Source organism: Oryctolagus cuniculus, chromosome 4 (assembly GCF_964237555.1).
Source record: "Oryctolagus cuniculus chromosome 4, mOryCun1.1, whole genome shotgun sequence".
NCBI lineage: Eukaryota > Metazoa > Chordata > Mammalia > Lagomorpha > Leporidae > Oryctolagus > Oryctolagus cuniculus.
This window is the reverse complement of record NC_091435.1, coordinates 82,958,424-82,975,991: the sequence shown is the minus strand read 5'-3', so window position 1 is coordinate 82,975,991 and position 17,568 is coordinate 82,958,424. Positions and strand designations below refer to the sequence as shown.

The following is a 17,568-nucleotide window of genomic DNA, read 5'->3' as shown; positions in this document are numbered from 1 at the left end:
CCCCCAAAACAGTCGCAACGGCCACAGCTGAGCCAGGCCGAAGCCAGGAGCCAAGAGCTTCTTCCAGGTCTCCCATATGGGTGCAGGGGCCCAAGTGCCTAGGCCATCCTCTGCTGCTTTCCTAGGTGCATTAGCAGGGAGCTGGAGTGGAAGTGGAGCAGTGGGACTCAAAGCTGCAGCCATATAGTTTGCCGGCATTGCAGGCAATGGCTTTACACACTACACCACAATGCCAAACCCTGGTATCAGCTATTTGTGTAGCTATTCTAGGATATTAGAATTTGGGGGCAGCATATAACTGTCTAAGGACCACATACAAACTGGGAAATATTCTCACCTGTTTATTCCCAAAGGATGGATTCAGTGCAGTGAAAGAAGACTTTATTAATGGTCTTGCAAGCTCAGGTGCCTGGTAGGCAGGCACACTGAGGGTGGTTTCTAGCAAGCAATTTATTTCCAGCAGGCAGGTCCCTCCTCCTGTTCTTCACTGGCTAAGTACTATGTGGTTACAATCTTCCTGGACGTCACCTGTATTTCCATCTGTTGTAGTTTTGCTAAAGTTCTATTGGCTCAACGCCTTGTTTGCTTCAGGACTTTCCAGGTGCGTGTACTTTGTGGTTTGTAACCTGGCTGGTTACGCTGGCTACTTGTGACTGTCTATACTTCTGCAAGCTATTATGCTAGCTAGTTGTTAGTAATTTTCAGGTGAACACTTTAATTTGAAAATGAACCAAATGGGGACTGATGTTGTGGCGTAGCAGGTAAAGCTGCTGCCTGCAGTGCTGGCATCCCATATGGGTGCCAGTTTGTGTCTCAGCTGCTCCACTTCCAATCCAGCTCCCTGCTGATGTGCCTGGGAATGCAGTGGAAGATGGCCCAAGTCCTTGGGGCCCTACCATGCATGTGGGAGACCCTGATAAAACTCCTGGCTCCTAGCATTGGCCCTCCCAGCCCTTTGCCTCGCCCTCTCTCTGTAATTCTGACTTTCAAATAAATAAATGAGTCTTTAACAACAACAACAACAACAACAACAACAACAACAAAAGAGCGAGAGAGAGAGAAAGAAAGAAAATGAATCTTATGTCTTTACTTCTCACACATAGACTAGGTTTGGAGCTGTGTCATCCTGGGACAAAGGCCAGGATGTGTTATGAATTGGTGTGTGGAGATAAGATGAACTTTCAGAAGTTTGCTGATTTCAGAAACATCAATGAGCAGCAATGAGATTGAGCATGAAAGAGTCCGTCCCACAGAATGATTCAATTCCCTGGACAGACATAGGGTGATTGACAAGAGTGAGGGCGCCCTTATTATTAGAGTTCGCATTCATGTTTCACTTTCCTAAGTCGAGATGCCTGTCCTTGCTGAGGGTTGCCTTGTGCAACCTCACCCTCTGAAAGATGCGTTGAAGGACTTCCGGAGGGCCCCACTGCATGGTTAGGGTAGGGTTCTCGTCGGGTGATAGTCAAGGCTGCGGGGGATTCTGCAGTCGTGTTGAACGCTTGCATCGGCTGGCAGTCAGTGGCGGCTTGTTGGAAGGAAGCCTTAGTTCCTAGCGACACATGCCCTCCACACAATGGCTTCAGTGTGCTTGTGCCTGGCAGCTGGTTTTCCCCAGAGCAAGTGATGCAAGAGGAGCCATGTGGAAGCTGCGATACCTTTTATGACCACATCTTAGAAGTCTCATACTTCTGCCATATTCTTCTCATGAGAGGCAAATCATTAAACTGGCCCACCCTGAAGAAGAGAGGAATTCGATGCCTTTTTTCAATGCAAGGCCTGTCAAAGAATTTGTGGCTATTTTTTTTAATTTAAAATATCTTTATTCCTTTATATGGTAAATGCTGTCCCCTACTAACAAACAATGACATTTGTCTTTCAGTCTGTCAAGCATAGGTGAAAAATCCATGTATCTTTCTGCATTGCATATTGGCATGATATAGGATGCAGAATGGAAAAGTCAATTTAATAGACATTATTAAGTAATTTCACGCATGTGCAGAATCTTGAATAAATGCTTAAAACTGTAGAGCCACATTAAATGTGGGCATATGCATGTTCCATGTACACCAACGGGTCCAACACAAGAGGTGTGTGCACTGATTTCTGGTACGCAGCTTGCTTTCGATGACTTTAAATACCCAATTCCAAATCTTCCAACTCCTGAAGAAGAGCTGTCTCATTTTGAATTTTCTCCAATTGATTTTTTTTCTAGCTGTTTTCCACTTGCTGCTTGTTCTCTCCATTGTTCTATTGCTTTCAATTTCTTCTTTAGGTTCTCGGTATTTTTGTCTACCTCAGAGTCTCCAGAAGTTGACCGAGAGGTACTGTTTCATGGTGTGTTTTGTGGGACAGGAGTAGATGACAAGCTGGACTTTGTCACTTCTTGCTTTCTGCTTTGTGGCTCTCTTAGTTTCATGCTTCCTTTGATTTTTAAAGGCTGTTTTTGATAAGGGTTTATCATTTCCTGGTTTTGGCTTCATAATGTGAGGTGGCTCCTCTTCACGCAGCTTGGAATTGGTGACTGGTTTATTTCCCTTTTTAAAGATTTATTTATGTGGGGCCGGCGCCATGGCACAGTAGGTTAATCCTCCGCCTGTGGCGCCGGTATCCCATATGGGCACCGGTTCTAGTCCTGGCTGCTCCTCTTCCAATCCAGCTCTCGGCTGTGGCCTGGGAAAGCAATAGAAGATGGCCCAAGTCCTTGGGCCCTGCACCTGCATGGGAGACTGGGAAGAAGCACCTGGCTCCTGGCTTCGGATTGGCGCAGCTCCAACCGTTGCGACTATTGGGGAGTGAACCAACGGATAGATAACTTTTCTCTCTGTTTCTCCCTCTCACTGTCTGTAACTCTACTTCTCAAATATTTATTTGTTTGAAAGGCAGAGTTACAGAGAGGCAGAGAGAGAGAGAGAGAGTTTCCCACCCACTGGTTCACTCCCCAAATGGCTGCAACAGCCAGAGCTGGGTTGACCTGAAGTCAGGAGCCTGGAGCTTCTTCCAGGTCTCTCACATGGGTGCAGGGGCCCAAGGACTTGGGCCATCTTCTACTGCGTTCCCAGGCCACAGCAGAGAGCAGGATTTGAAGTGGAGTAGCTGGGACTCGAACCGGTGTCCATATGGGATGCTGGCACTGCAGGTGGCAGCTTTATGTGCTGCCTCAGAGTGCCGGGCCCCAGTTGGTTTATTTCTTAAATCAGGGGGTCTATAATTGTTACAACTTTAGGTTCCTCACAGGGTACTTCACTTGGAACTGCTTGGTAAGTTATTGTTTTTGCTGGAAATATTCCATCCAAAAATGGCTGCCATGAAACTGGCCACAATTCTCCATTTGAGGACACATCATGATTGTTCAAGACAGAGCCAGTGTAATGCAAATCTTATCCCCATTATTAACATGTAACCTGGAAGCACACGTGACTTTTTTTTTTTTTTTTTTTGACAGGCAGAGTGGCTAGTGAGAGAGAGAGACAGAGAGAAAGGTCTTCCTTTTGCCGTTGGTTCACGCTCCAATGGCCGCTGCAGCCGGTGCACTGCGCTGATCCGATGGCAGGAGCCAGGTACTTCTCCTGGTCTCCCATGGGGTGCAGGGCCCAAGCACTTGGGTCATCCTCCACTGCCTTCCCGGGCCACAGCAGAGAGCTGGCCTGGAAGAGGGGCAACTGGGACAGAATCCGGCGCTCTGACCGGGACTAGAACCCAGTGTGCTGGTGCTGCAGACGGAGGACTAGCCTATTGAGCAGTGGTGCCGGCCTAATGTGACTGTTAAAATATCCTCACCACCTGGGTACTGAGCAAGATTCATAGAATTAGAAGCCACTGGTTTAGAAATCAACTTGTAGGTTTTAACATCCCACACTTCCATTTGTCCTCTCAGAGTTCCAAATCCAGCTAGTACTATTATATGTCCATGAAGGCTATAGTAGGCTGCGTTCCAAGGACCAGTTCCAAAGTCAAACACAGGATCACATTTCAAGTTGAAAATTGTTGCTTTGGCAGGCATAAAACCATAAACAGCACAAAATTCAGTGGAACTAGAATCCCAAGCTACATCATACATGGAGCCACCTTTTGGTCATTGCACTTTCTCCATTTGTTGCAATGTAATGCAGCTGTCTATTCCCCATAATAGGAAGCTCCTGTCTTGTCAACATCTGTACTAGCTCTTCCCAAGACAGCAGTAGCTTGTTTATTCTGCAGCATTGTAACCCTATCAGCCTTAGAGAAACTTTCATTAGCTAAGCTGCATGAGATCCACCAAAGTTGGGGTATGGATACAATCTAACAAATAGAGGTGCACCTTTACTTCCTGAACATAGATAGCCACCTTGTATGGTGGGGGTGGGGTCTAGTGATACCTTGTGGCTAATATTTTAAAGCCCCTACAGGTATCATCACTAACCCAGCTTCTGAGCTGCTTTGTAAGAGGGTGTTCCTGTGGAATCTAATCTGTGGAAAATTAACCAGTCTCATCCACAGGAAGGTGAGGGACCGTGTGGATGAGGAGTAATTTTCTCTGCCCTGTAACACAGTCATGACCAATCAGAAAACTGCAGAAATCTGCTGGGGGTTTTTGAGAAAGTTTTTGCTTTGCCCTTCCCCTCCTTCCCGCCTTCAACACTGTGTGATGGCTGCAGCTACAAACTTTATCTTGCAAATGTGAGCAAAAGGCCAAGAGGCAGTGGCCTTACCTTTGCTGAACCTGGGCCAGCCTCCCTGCCTCTTGACATCATGTTGCATGGGACGAGAAACAACTCTCTGTTACTAAAGCCACTGAGGGGTCAAGTTTTCTGTTATTTGCAGCCAAAACCATTTTTAACGAATGCCACTGACTTAATAGAAAACAGGGGGGAAAAGTCAATTTATGACTTTTGAATTTTAAAATCTTAACCTCAGGGTGGTAAAACAAAAACAAAAACCCAGAGTATGCACAATAGATTGAGGAGAATAATTAAGAGCTGGTAACTAGGCTACCCCATCCTTAGACTACGTAAAGATTCTCTGGTCTGGGAATCATAAAAGTTAAATTGAGTTATGGAAAAATAAAATTATATTTATTACATGAGTTTTATGCTAAGATTTATACTTATTATACAGCAACTCTCGTTTGACTGAAAACTTTATTTCTTTCTTGTCCTTTGATGCCTCACTATTATTCTCAAGTCAATAGTACTTGGGGTAATTTTCTGAAAATTCACTTTTCTTCTTGAGCTCTTGCTGGAAACCATCTTTTCTCTCTTCTTCTTCTTCTTTTTTAAATTGTTTATTTATTTATTTGAAAGGCAGAGTTAAAGAGAGGAAGAGGGAAAGAGATATCTTCCATGCACTGGTTCATTCCCTAAATGGCTGCAACATTCAGGGCTGGGCCAGGCTGAAGCCAGAAACCTGGAACTCCATCTGGTGTCCCCTCTGGGTGGCAGGGGCCTGAGCACTTGGGCCTTCTTCTGCTGTCTTCCCAGGTGCATTAGTAGGGAGCTGGATCAGAAGCAGAGCAGCAGGGGGTTCAAACTTGTGTTCGTGTGGGATGCCGACGTCACAGGCAGCAGCTTAACCTTCTGTACCACAACACCAGCCTGGAGACCACCTTTTTTCTCCTCCTAGACTTGGAGCCCTGAGGTTGCTCCTCACTTTTCTCTATTCTTTAGCTGCTTTGTCCACCCACTTTCTTCTGATTCTTTCCTCTCATTCTCTTCCTCCCCCTTTGCTCCTGAACCTTCCATTAGTGGGGCTGTGCGCGTCTTGAGTCCACGAGCCCTTCATCACAGTGCACCTGCAGCTTTGGTAAAGCTGATGGGGTGAGGGAAGGGGGTGGGATTCAGGCAGACATGGAAAATAATGAAAATTGTTGGATACTGTTTTAAAACAAGCAAACAACTTTTTAAAAAGGTATCACAGAACTGACACGAGAGTTAAGAAGTACTAGAACATAATCAAAGGAAAATGCAGTGTTGAAATCGCCTTTCTTTGAGGGTCGTTGCCAAATCTGGTAATGTTGAGCTACGATTTTCAAAGCCCTTTCGGCTGTGGACTAAAGAAGTCAAAGGCTGGAGCTGGCACTCTGCCATAGCAGGTTAAGCCACCTGCAGCGCTAGCACCCCATATGGGTGCCGGTTTGAGTCCCAGCTGCTCCACTTCTCATCCAGCTCCTTGCTCGTATGCCTGGAAAAGCAGCAGAGGATGGCTGCTTGGGCCCCTGAACCCACTTGAGAGACCCTGAAGAAGCTCCTGGCTCCTGCCTGGCCAAGCTCCTGCTGTTGTAGCCATTTGGGGAGTGAACCAGCAGATGGAAGACATCTCTCTCTCTCTCTCTCTCTCTCTCTCTCGGTCTCTAATTCTGCCTTCAAATAAATTTTTTTTTTAAAAGTCAAAGTCCAGGAGTGCCGTATTTTATGTATTTTTAATTTACTGAACCATTTAAAAATAAATCTCAAACATCTATTTTACCCCTAAATGATTACAGTACATCTCCTAGAAATAAGAGTACTCTCTCATCTATACCTACAATGTCATCATAACATGAAAGAGAATTATAATTTTCTGTCATCTCCTATTGGGTCCATATTAAAGTTTTAATTTTCTCCCAAAAATCTTTTATAGCTGTTTTTTTTTCCCTACCAAGATCAGGTCAATACATTGCATTTGTTTGCAATGTCTTTTTACTCTTTTTATCCGCAGCAGTTCTTTGTCCTTCTGCCTCCTCCCCGCCCCCCCATCCTCTGTGACTCTTCCTGCCTTTTTTACAGTTTAGAAACCAGGTATAGAAACTCGGTAATATTTTTCCAAGAATATGTTACAGGTGATATTGCATATTTCCTACATTTTACACTAGGAATACAAAATATCAGGTTTGTACACTCTTCTTTTTTAAAAGATTTATTTTATTTGTTTGAAAGGTAGAGTTAGAGAGAGAGAGAGAGAGTGAGAGAGAGATGGAGAGATCTTTCAAATGGCCGCAACAGCTGGGGCTGGGCCAGGACAAAGCCAGGAGCCAGGAACTGCATCCAAGTCTCCAATGTGGGTTCGGGGGCCCAAGCACTTGGGCCATTTTCCACTGCTGGATTGGAAGTGGAGTGGCTGGAACCGGTGCCTATATGGGATACCAGCGTTGCAGGCAGCAGCTTAACCCTTTATGCCACAGCACTGGCCCCTTGTATACTTTTTTTTTTTTTAAGATCTATTTATTTATTTGAAAGGTAGAATTATACAGAGAGAGAAGGAGAGGCGGAGAGAGAGAAAGAGAGAGAGAGAGAGAGAGGTCTTCCATCCACTGGTTCACTCCCCAACTGGCTGCAACGAGTGGAGCTGTGCCAATCTGAAGCCAGGAGCCAGGAGCTTCTTCTGGATCTCCCAAGTGGGTGCAGGGGCCCAAGGACTTGGGCCATCCTCTACTGCTTTTCCAGGCCATAGCAGAGAGCTGGATGGGAAGTGAAGCATACAGGACTCGAACTGGCACCCATATTGGATGCTGGCACTGCAGGCAGTGGCTTTACCCACTATGCCCCAGCACTGGCCCCTGTAATAATGTCAAGTTTGAACATTGGGTTAAGGAGGTGGTTGCCAGACATCTTCCCAAAATTGAAATTTAAAAATCACAGAACAGTTTGCTAGCCTCTTATATGGTTTTACTCACTATATAAGCCAGTAATTCTACACCTAGGTATTTTCCCAAAAGAAATGGAAACTTGTATTGTGCAGACACTTGGGCGAGAGTGTACAGCAGCTTTCATAATTGTCCCTAACCGGAAACAACCCAAATGCCTCTCACTGATGAAGGGATGAAGAGACTGATAATCCTGACAATGGAATCCTACTCGGCAGTAAAACAGAACAAAACACTGATACAAGCAACCACTTGATGAAGTTTAAATGCATTATGTCCAGTGCAAGACACCAGACTCAAAAGGTTAAATTCTGTTTATTCCATTTAGATAACATTCCATGAACAGAAAAAACCCTTAGGAACATAAACCCTACCCCTCAACCAAAATATTGTCAACCTAAATAACAACCAGAGAGAAAGTCTCCAAGGAAGAATGACATTCACCTGGAGACGGCAGAATATTGCAATGGAATACAAGTGCCGTTGTAAACTACATGCATACTTAAAGAGGTTGAGGCAAGGAGCAATTTTCAAAGGCAAAATGCAGAGGATTACATAAGATATTTGGAAACAATAATCCTTGCTACAAGAATCAATGGCAAGGATGGCATTGGCCCAAGATTAAACAGGCAGCTGTTGGGCAGATGTCCTTGCAGAAGTACTTTTTGTCTGAGGTTGTGGTGGCCTTTGTGCAAGGTTGTGGTTCTGGCAGTCTTTGTGAATAGTTCTTGTTACTCAGCATATGTGCATGAGATCCCCTTTCTCCATAACATCTCAGCTTCTTTTCTTTCTGTTTGGTTAGCACTTGTCAAAAGTGACTCCATTTTTCAAAAAAGATTTACCTATTTATTTAATGAAAGACAGAGTGACAGAGAGGTAGAAACAGGGACAGAGAGAGAGCCCTTCCATCTGTGGGTTCACTCCCCAAATGGCCTCAACAGCTAGGGATGGGCCAAAGCCAGGACCAGGAGCACCATCCTGGTGTCCCAGATGGGTGGCATGGGCCTAGGTACTGGAACCATCTTCTGTTGTTTTCCCAGGCACATTGTCTTGGAGCTGGGTTGGCAGTGGAGCAACTGGTACTTGAACCAGTGCTCTGATATGAGGTGCTGACATCACAAGTGGTGGCTTAACCTGCTGTGCCATAACACCAGCCCCCCAGAGTGACTCCATCAGGGCAGCTGTCACAGTACCAAGTTTTAAATTTGTTTTGGGAGATAGAAACTTCCAGGGGACACATATTCTTTGGTACTTTCTTAGTATCAAAGGCCTTGGAAAGGTTAAATATTATTCAGAAGGACTCTAGGTATAAAGATAAAAATCATAATACCTAGAATAAGGAAATGCCTGTCCCACAACGGAATATCCCTTTTTGGTGGTAGTCATATTGGGCTCACATGACACATACGGCAAAAATAACTGGGGTATTTTTATTCTTTGAATTTTATTCAAAGATTTAATTTATTTATTTGAAAGGTAGAGAGAGATCGATCTTGTATTTACCGGTTCACTCCCCAACTGGGGCTAGGCTAGGCCATAGCCAGGAGCCTGAAACTCCATCCAGTTCTCCCATGTGAGTGGCAGAAGCCCAAACACTTGGACCATCCTCCACTGATTTCCTAAGGCATTAGCTGGGAGCTGGATTGGAAATGGAGCAGCTGGTACTTGAACCCGTCGTCATATGAGATGCTGGCACTGCAAGTGGTGGCTTAACCCACTGTGCCACAACACTGGTCCTTGAACTTTATTTTTATAGTTGCTTTGCATACCACTTCCCAACCTTCTTATCAGCTTATTTTGTTTGGGTTCAATTCCTAGTTTTATTCTTTTTTTTTTTAAGATTTATTTATTTACTTGAAAGGCTGAGTTAGAAAGAGAGAGAGAGAGAGAGAAAGAGAGGTCTTCCATTCACTTGTTCACTCCCCAAATGGCCGCAACAACCAGAGCTGGGTTGATCTGAAGCCAGGAGCCTAGAGCTTCTTCCAGGTCTTCCACGTGGGTGCAGTGGGTGCAGGGGCTCAAGGACTTGGGCCATCTTTCTTTTGCTTTCCCAGGCCATAGCAGAGAGTTGGATTGGAAGAAGAGCAGTGGGACTTGAACTGGTGCCCATATGGGATGCCGGCACTGCAGGAAGTAGATTTACCCACTATGCCACATTGCAAATTTATTCTTATTTTACAAATGTTTTTAACTTTAATGAAGTCAATTTTATTATTTTTGACTTTATGGCTTGTGGTTTTTATCTTCATAAAAATCTTTTCTTGGGTCCAGCGCTGCGGCTTAGCGGGTTAAGCCGCCATCTGCAGCACCAGCATCCCATATGAGTGCTGGTCGATTCCTGGCTGCTCCACTTCTGATCCAGCTCCCAGCTAATGCACCTGGGAAAGCAGTGTAAGATGTCCCAAGTGCTTGGGCCCCTGTACCCATGTGGGAGACCTGGAAGAAGCTCCTAGCTCCTGGTTCCTGGCTTCGAATCCTCAGCTCCTACCATTGCAGCCATCTGGGGAGTGAATCAGAGAATGGAAGATCTCTTTCTGTGTCTTTCCCCCTCTCTCTGTAACTCTAACCTTCAAATAAAATCTTTAAAAAAAATTTTTCCCTTTTAAAATTTCCTTCCTTTGTTTATATTTTATTTTTTTAAAGATTATATTTATTTATTTGAGAGGTAGAGTTACAGGCAGAAGAGAGGGAGAGACCCAGAGAGAGGTCTGCCATCTGCTGGTTTACTCCCCAAATGGCTGCATCAGATCCTAAGCCAGGAGCCAGGAGCTTCCTCCAGGTCTTCTCACGTGGGTGCAGTGGCCCAAGCACGTGGGCCATCTTCTGCTTTCCTAGGCCATAGCAGAGAGCTGGATCAGAAGTGGAGCAGCCAGGACATGACCAGTGTCCTTATGGGGATGCTGGTGTCACGGGCAGAGGATTAACCTACTGCGCCGTGGCACTGGCCCTGTTTTTATTTTATTTGAAAGACAGAGACAGAGACAGAGATCTTCCATCTACTGGTTCACTTTCCAAATGACTGCTACAGCTGGGGCTAAGCCAGGCCAAAGCCAGGAGCTCAGAACTCAATCCAGGTCTTCCAGGAAGACCCAGGGACCCAAGTATTTGAGCCTTCACCTGCTGCCTCTGCGAGTGTACATTGGAAGGAAGCTAGAATAGGGAGCACAGCTGGGACTTGAACTCAGGCACACTGATAGGGGGCGGGGGAGTCCCAAACAGCAACTGAACTGCTATGGCAAAGCCCACTCTTTTCCTCTCTCCCTTCTTGCCTTCCTCTCTGTTTTTTTTTTTTTTTTTAAAGATTTATTTATTTGTTTGAAAGAGTTACACAGAGAGAAGGAGAGGCAGAGAGAGAGAGAGAGAGAGGTTTTCCATCAGCTGGTTCACTCCCCAATTGGTTGCAATGGCTGGAGTTGTGCCGATCCACTGCTTTCCCAGGCCATAGCGGAGAGCGGGATTGGAAGTGAAGCAGCTAGGACTCAAACTGGCACCCAGATGAGATGCTGACACTGCAGGCAGTGGCTTTACCCGCTACACCACAGCACCGGCCTCTCTCTCTCTCTCTCTCCCTCTCTCAAATAGCTACTATTTATTTGTGGCTGCCATTGTAGTGCAGCAGCTTAAAAAAAAAAAAAAAGAATTTACTGGAGAGGCAGAGTGACAGAGCGGGAAGGAGAGGGGGAGGGGAGAGATATCTTCCCCCTGATGGTACATGGGTTCCCTAAACACCTGCAATAGCCAGGAACCAGGATCTATATCGGATCTCCCATGGAAGTGGCAAGGACTCAACTACCAGAGCCATGACCTGCTACCTCCCAGATCACATCAGCAGGAAGCTGGATAGGAAGCGGAGTAGTGGAACTCCAACTGGCAGTCCCCTATGTGTGCAGGCGTTCCAAGAAGCAGCTCGACCTGCTGCACCACAACACCCTCCCCATACTCCTCCGTCCTTAAAATATAAAGTCACCTTATTAAAATATCTGAGAAATTCTGTGTGATTTTGATAGGCATTAAGTTGATTTTGTTGATTAATATATACTGAAAACTGATGTCACCGTTAATATCGAGTCTTCCCATACATGAACACAGGGTATGGGATGTGGGCATCCTGAGCAGCGTCTTTACTGCTATGCCAAATGCCAGCCCCTCTTAGGTTTTTCTAGTAGATAAGCATATAGTCTAGAATAATAACAATTTTCCCTTTGTTAAAAATTATGTAGGAGCCGACATTGTGGCATACTGGGTAAAGCCACCCCCTGTAGTGCTGGCATCCCATATGGGTTCAAGTCCTGGCTGTTCCACTTCCAATCCAGCTCTCTGCTATGGCCTGGGAAAGCAGTAGAGGATGGCCCAAGTCTTTGGGACCCTGCATCCGCATGGGAGACCCAGAAGAAACTCTTGGCTCCTAGCTTCGGATTGGCTCAGCTCCAGCTGTTGCAGCCATTTGGGGAGTGAATCAACAGATGGAAGACTCCCCCACCTCTCTCTCTCTTTCTGCCTCTCCTTTCTCTGTGTAACTCTGCCTTTCAAATAAATAAATCTTTAAAAAATTATGTATGTATTTTTCCTTCTCTTATGACTCTGTTTACTATTTCTAGTTAAACAGAAATAATGATAGAGTACATACTTGTCTTTTTTTTTTTTTAAGATTTATTGGTTTTACTTGAAAGTCAGAGTTACACAGAGATGGAGAGGCATGCACGCGGGGTGGGGGTGGGGTCTTCCATCCGTTGGTTCACTCCCCAGTGGCCGCAACAGCGGGAGCTGTGCTGATCCGAAGCCAGGAGCCAGGAGCTTCTTCCTGGTCTCCCAGGCCAGTGCAGGGGCCCAAGGACTTGGGCCATCTTCTATTGTTTTCCCGGGCCACAGCAGAGAGCTGGATAGGAAGTAGAGCAGCCGGGACATGAACCAGCAGCCATATGGGATGCTGGCACTGCAGGCAGCTGCTTTACCTGCTATGCCACATTGCCGGCCTCTACATACTTGTCTTGGCCTTAAATGTTTGTTTTGATTACTTTTTAAATGGTTTTTTCATTTATTTGATGGCAGAGACAAACAAACCAAGCACTCCCCAGGTTCTTACAGCAATCTGAGCTGGGTCAGACAGAGCCAGGAGCTGGGAATTCAATCTTGGTCTCCCAAGTGGGTGGCAGGGACCCAAATAGTTGAGCAGTTACCTGCTGCTTCCCAGGGTGCCTGTTAGCAGGAGGCTGAAATTAGGAGTGGAGCCAGGGCTTGAACCCAGGTACCAAGATATGGGATGTTGGCATTCCAAGTGACATCTCATCTACCTCACCAAACATCCACCCCAAGTGTTTATTATTAAGTTTGATGCTGAGGGGCCGGTGATGTAGTGTAGTGGGAAAAAGCCGCTAAATGCAGTGCTGGCACCCCATATGGGCACTGGTTCAAGTCCCGGCTGCTCCACTTCTGATCCAGCTCTCTGCTATGGCCTGGGAAAGCAGTGGAAGATGGCCCAAGTTCTTGGGCCTCTGCACCCACATGGGAGACCTGGAGGAAGCTCCAGCCATTGCAGTCATTTGGGGAGTGAACCATGGATGCAAGACTTCTCTTTCTCTCTTCCTCTGCCTTTCCTCTCTCTGTGTAACCCTCACTTTCACATAAATAAATCTTTTTAAAAAAAGTTTAAAAAAAAGTTTGATGCTGGGGCTAGCGTTGTGGCAGGGTGGTTATGCCACAGCCTGTGATGCTTGGCATCGCATATTGGAGCACTGTTTTGAGTCCTGGCTGCTCCACTTCTGATCCAAGTCCCTGCTAATGCACCTGAAAGAGTAGCAGAAGATGGCCCACGTGCTTGGGCCCCTGCACCCATGTTGGAGCCCTGGATGAAGTCGCAGGCTCTGAGTTTTGCTCTGGCCCAACCCCAGCCATTGTGCCCTTTGAGGAAGTGAACAGTGGATGGATGGTCTCTCTCTCTCTGTTACACCCTCTCTGTCACTCTGCCTTTCAAATAAATAAATCTTAAAGCACTGTTTACTCTGTGCTTTTGGTAGATACATTTCATTAGGAAAGGAAGTTTTTTTCTCTACCTAGTATTTAAGATTTTTTAAAAAAAATTTTTGTGAATGCATACTGATTTACATCCATATTTTATCAAATGTTTTCTCTTATTTCATTTGTTTTATTATGTTGAATGACATTGAAAGAGCTCTTTACTGTAAAATTATATTTATATTTCTGAAATGAATCTGATTAAAAAATAAGTGTGCAAATATATGCATGCATGCATAGGTTTATGTCACTGGATTTCTAAATTTTGGCATAGTTTAGGGTTTTTGCCTCAGTGATTTTAGGTGAGGTAAGCACTCTTCTACTGTTTTGTTTGGTTTTGATCTCAGGGTTATGCTAGGATGAGCTTTTTGTCCTGTTTGCTCTTTGGAATAATTTATTTATGTTTGGTTTATCTGTTTCTTTTCTTTCCTTTTCCCTTCCCTTCCCTTCCCTTCCCTTCCCTTCCCTTCCCTTCCCTTCCCTTCCCTTCCCTTCCCTTCCCTTCCCTTCCCTTCCCTTCCCTTCCCTTTCCTTTCCTTTCCTTTCCTTTCCTTTCCTTTCCTTTCCTTTCCTTTCCTTTCCTTTCCTTTCCTTTCCTTTCCTTTCCTTTCCTTTCCTTTCCTTTCCTTTCCTTTCCTTTCCTTTCCTTTCCTTTCCTTTCCTTTCCTTTCCTTTTAACAGGCAGAGTTAGAGAGAGAGAGAGAGAGAGAAAAGTCTTCCTTCTGTTCGTTCATCCCCCAAATGGCTGCCACAGTCAGCACGCCACGCTGATCCAAAGCCAGGAGCCAGGTGCTTCCTCCTGGTCTTCCATGCGGGTGCAGGGCCCAAGCACTTGGGCCATCCTCCACTGCACTCCCAGGCCACAGCAGAGAGCTGGACTGGAAGAAGAGCAACCAGGACAGAACCTGGCACCCCAACTGGGACTAGAACCCGGGTGCCAGTGCTGCAGGCGGAGGATTAGCCTAGTGAGCCGCAGCGCCGGCAGGTTTATCTGTTTCTTAATTTTTTGGGCAGGATCACCAAATCATCAGGGTCTGATTATTTATTTGAGTGGTAGATATAATTTAAGTCTAATAGTTGAATCAGTTTTGGCAAGTTATTTGTTTTCCAGGAATCCTTTAATCAATTTTCTAACTTACTGGTATAAAATTGACCCTAATATTGTCTTATTTATAAAATGACACTCCCCAAATGTCCAGATTTTGATAGTATTTCCATGACAATCCAGCCTTAAATTCGTGCCACTCCAGATCCACAACTTCCTTCCTGTCCCACCTAGCTCTCTGTCCCACAGGCATCACTGGGTTCTGCCAGCAGGGAATTCTTAAGAGGAGATGGAGGATATCGCAGGAGACCCTGACCTTGGCTCAGTCTGGGTATGTTGCTTGACGGAAGGTCATTGCTCTTCAGACAAGATTGGAATTGTCTTTGGGATTCCAGTAACCTCTCTGTTGTGACAGTTCCACACTCTTTTTTTTTTTTTTTTTTTTTGACAGGCAGAGTGGACAGTGAGAGAGAGAGACGCAGACAGAGAGAAAGGTCTTCCTTTGCCATTGGTTCACCCTCCAATGGCCGCCGCGGCCAGCGTGCTGCAGCTGGCACACTGCGCTGATCCAATGGCAGGAGCCAGGTACTTATCCTAGTCTCCCATGGGGTGCAGGGCCCAAGCCCTTGGGTCATCCTCCACTGCCTTCCCTGCCACAGCAGAGGGCTGGCCTGGAAGAGGGGCAACCAGGAAAGAATCTGGCGCCCCGACCGGGACTAGAACCCAGGGTGCCAGTGCTGCAGGTGGAGGATTAGCCTACTGAGCTGCGGCACTGGCCGACAGTTCCACTCTTTCTAGTCCAAGAGCCACTGCTGTCCCTTGTGGCTCCCAAACACCTCACCCACTCACTTCTTTAAAATTATTCCTTTATAGATCACTTGACGGACCGTCTGTTTTCTATTGGGACCCTGAATGACACGTTTTAAAGTTGGAGGCTTAACCTAGTATGCCACAGCGCCGGCCCCTTAAAATCATTCTTTTACACTGGCCGGCGCCGCGGCTCACTAGGCTAATCCTCCGCCTAGCGGCGCCGGCACACCGGGTTCTAGTCCCGGTCGGGGCGCCGGATTCTGTCCCGGTTGCCCCTCTTCCAGGCCAGCCCTCTGCTGTGGCCAGGGAGTGCAGTGGAGGATGGCCCAGGTGCTTGGGCCCTGCACCCCATGGGAGACCAGGAAAAGCACCTGGCTCCTGGCTCCTGCCATGGGATCAGCGCGGTGCGCCGGCCGCAGCGTGCCGGCCGCAGCGGCCATTGGAGGGTGAACCAACGGCAAAGGAAGACCTTTCTCTCTGTCTCTCTCTCTCACTGTCCACTCTGCCTGTCAAAAAAAAAAAAAAAAAAAAAAATCATTCTTTTACAACTGTTTTTTAATTTAACCAATCTGTACCTAGAGAACATGTTCTGCATTACAAATATCCTTTGACATTTGTTGAGTTCATTTGTGGTCTATCTATAGTCACTATTAAGCCTCACATGTACTTAAATAGAATGAGCTTTTTAAAATATCTTTATTGCTTTCATTTGAGATAAGGGGATTGCATAATTTTCTGTCAAATTTCTTCCTTAAACACTAATTTTTTTCTTTTTTTCTTTCTTGGTTTTTTTTTTTTTTTTTTTTTTTTTTTTTTTTTTTTTTTTGACAGAGTTAGACAGTGAGAGAGAGAGACAGAGAGAAAGGTCTTCCTTCCATTGGTTCATCCCCAATGGCTGCTACGGCCAGCGTGCTGCGCCGATCCAAAGCCAAGAGCCAGGTGCTTCCTCCTGGTCTCCCATGCAGGTGCAGGGCCCAAGGACTTGGGCCATCCTCCACTGCAACCGGGACAGAATCAGGTGCCCCAACAGGGAGTAGAACCCAGAGTGCCGGCACCGCAGGCGGAGGATTCGCCTAGTGAGCTGCGGCACCGGCCTAATTTTTTTTCTTTATATACTTTCTTTTTTTTTTTTTTTTTTTAAATTATGTATTTATGTGACAGGTAGAGTTATAGACAGTGAGAGAGAGAGAGACAGAGAGAAAGGTCTTCCTTCCGTTGGTTCACTCCTCAAATAGTCATGGCCGCTATGGTCGGTGCTACGCCAATCTGAACCCAGGACCCAGGTGCTTCCTCCTGGTCTTCCATGCGGGTGCAGAGGCCCAAGCACTGCCCTCCCGGGCCACAGCAGAGAGCTGAACTGGAAGAGGAGCAACTGGGACTAGAACCTGGCGCCCATACGGGATGCTGGCGCCACAGGTAGAGGATTAACCTAGTGACCCACTGCACTGGCCCTCTTTATACACTTTCGAGACCATGTTATTAGGACCATACAGGTTTATGTTATCTTTTTGGTGGCTTGTTCTTTTTATTATTATATTTATATAAAACTATCTCTAATGATATACTTCACTTTATTTTATCTGAAATTAATATAGCTACTCCAGCAAATTTCCTTAAGATGCACTTCTGCATACACATTTATAGCTCCCTCCTTGTCAGTAGCATATAGTTGGATTTTAAAGTTGTATAATTGTTTTTTAAAAAGAAGAAATACTGCTATTTAAATTTATAATGAAAGTAGTGCATTTACTAGCATTCCAGGGAGTTGGGTTCCACACTCTACCCACCATTGTGTGACTTTGAACTTCTCTCTCAAACTCTCAGATTATCATAACTATATCTTCTAGCTCATTTACTCTATCATTCCATTGAATTATAATAACATGATACACATTGCTTTGAGACAATTTGGGAGTCTTAAAACCAGATCTAAATTAAAAATAAAAAGCCTGGTGTAATTGGGTATAATAATTCAAATAGTAACTGATGTTTAGCTTTGGGATATTTGCCTTTTGTCATCTAAAACTTTCCATCAATGTATAGTAGTTTTATACTGTAAGTTCTTTTATGTAGACAGTACATTTTTTAAAAAGTTAATTAA

General features: G+C 45.5%; 1 pseudogene; it reads right to left on the bottom strand.

Annotated features, from left to right (window-relative positions):
- Positions 1–3,705: 3,705 nt before the first annotated feature.
- Positions 3,706–4,733, bottom strand: LOC100349087 (eukaryotic translation initiation factor 2A pseudogene; annotated as a pseudogene).
- Between the last annotated feature and the right edge of the window lie 12,835 nt (positions 4,734–17,568).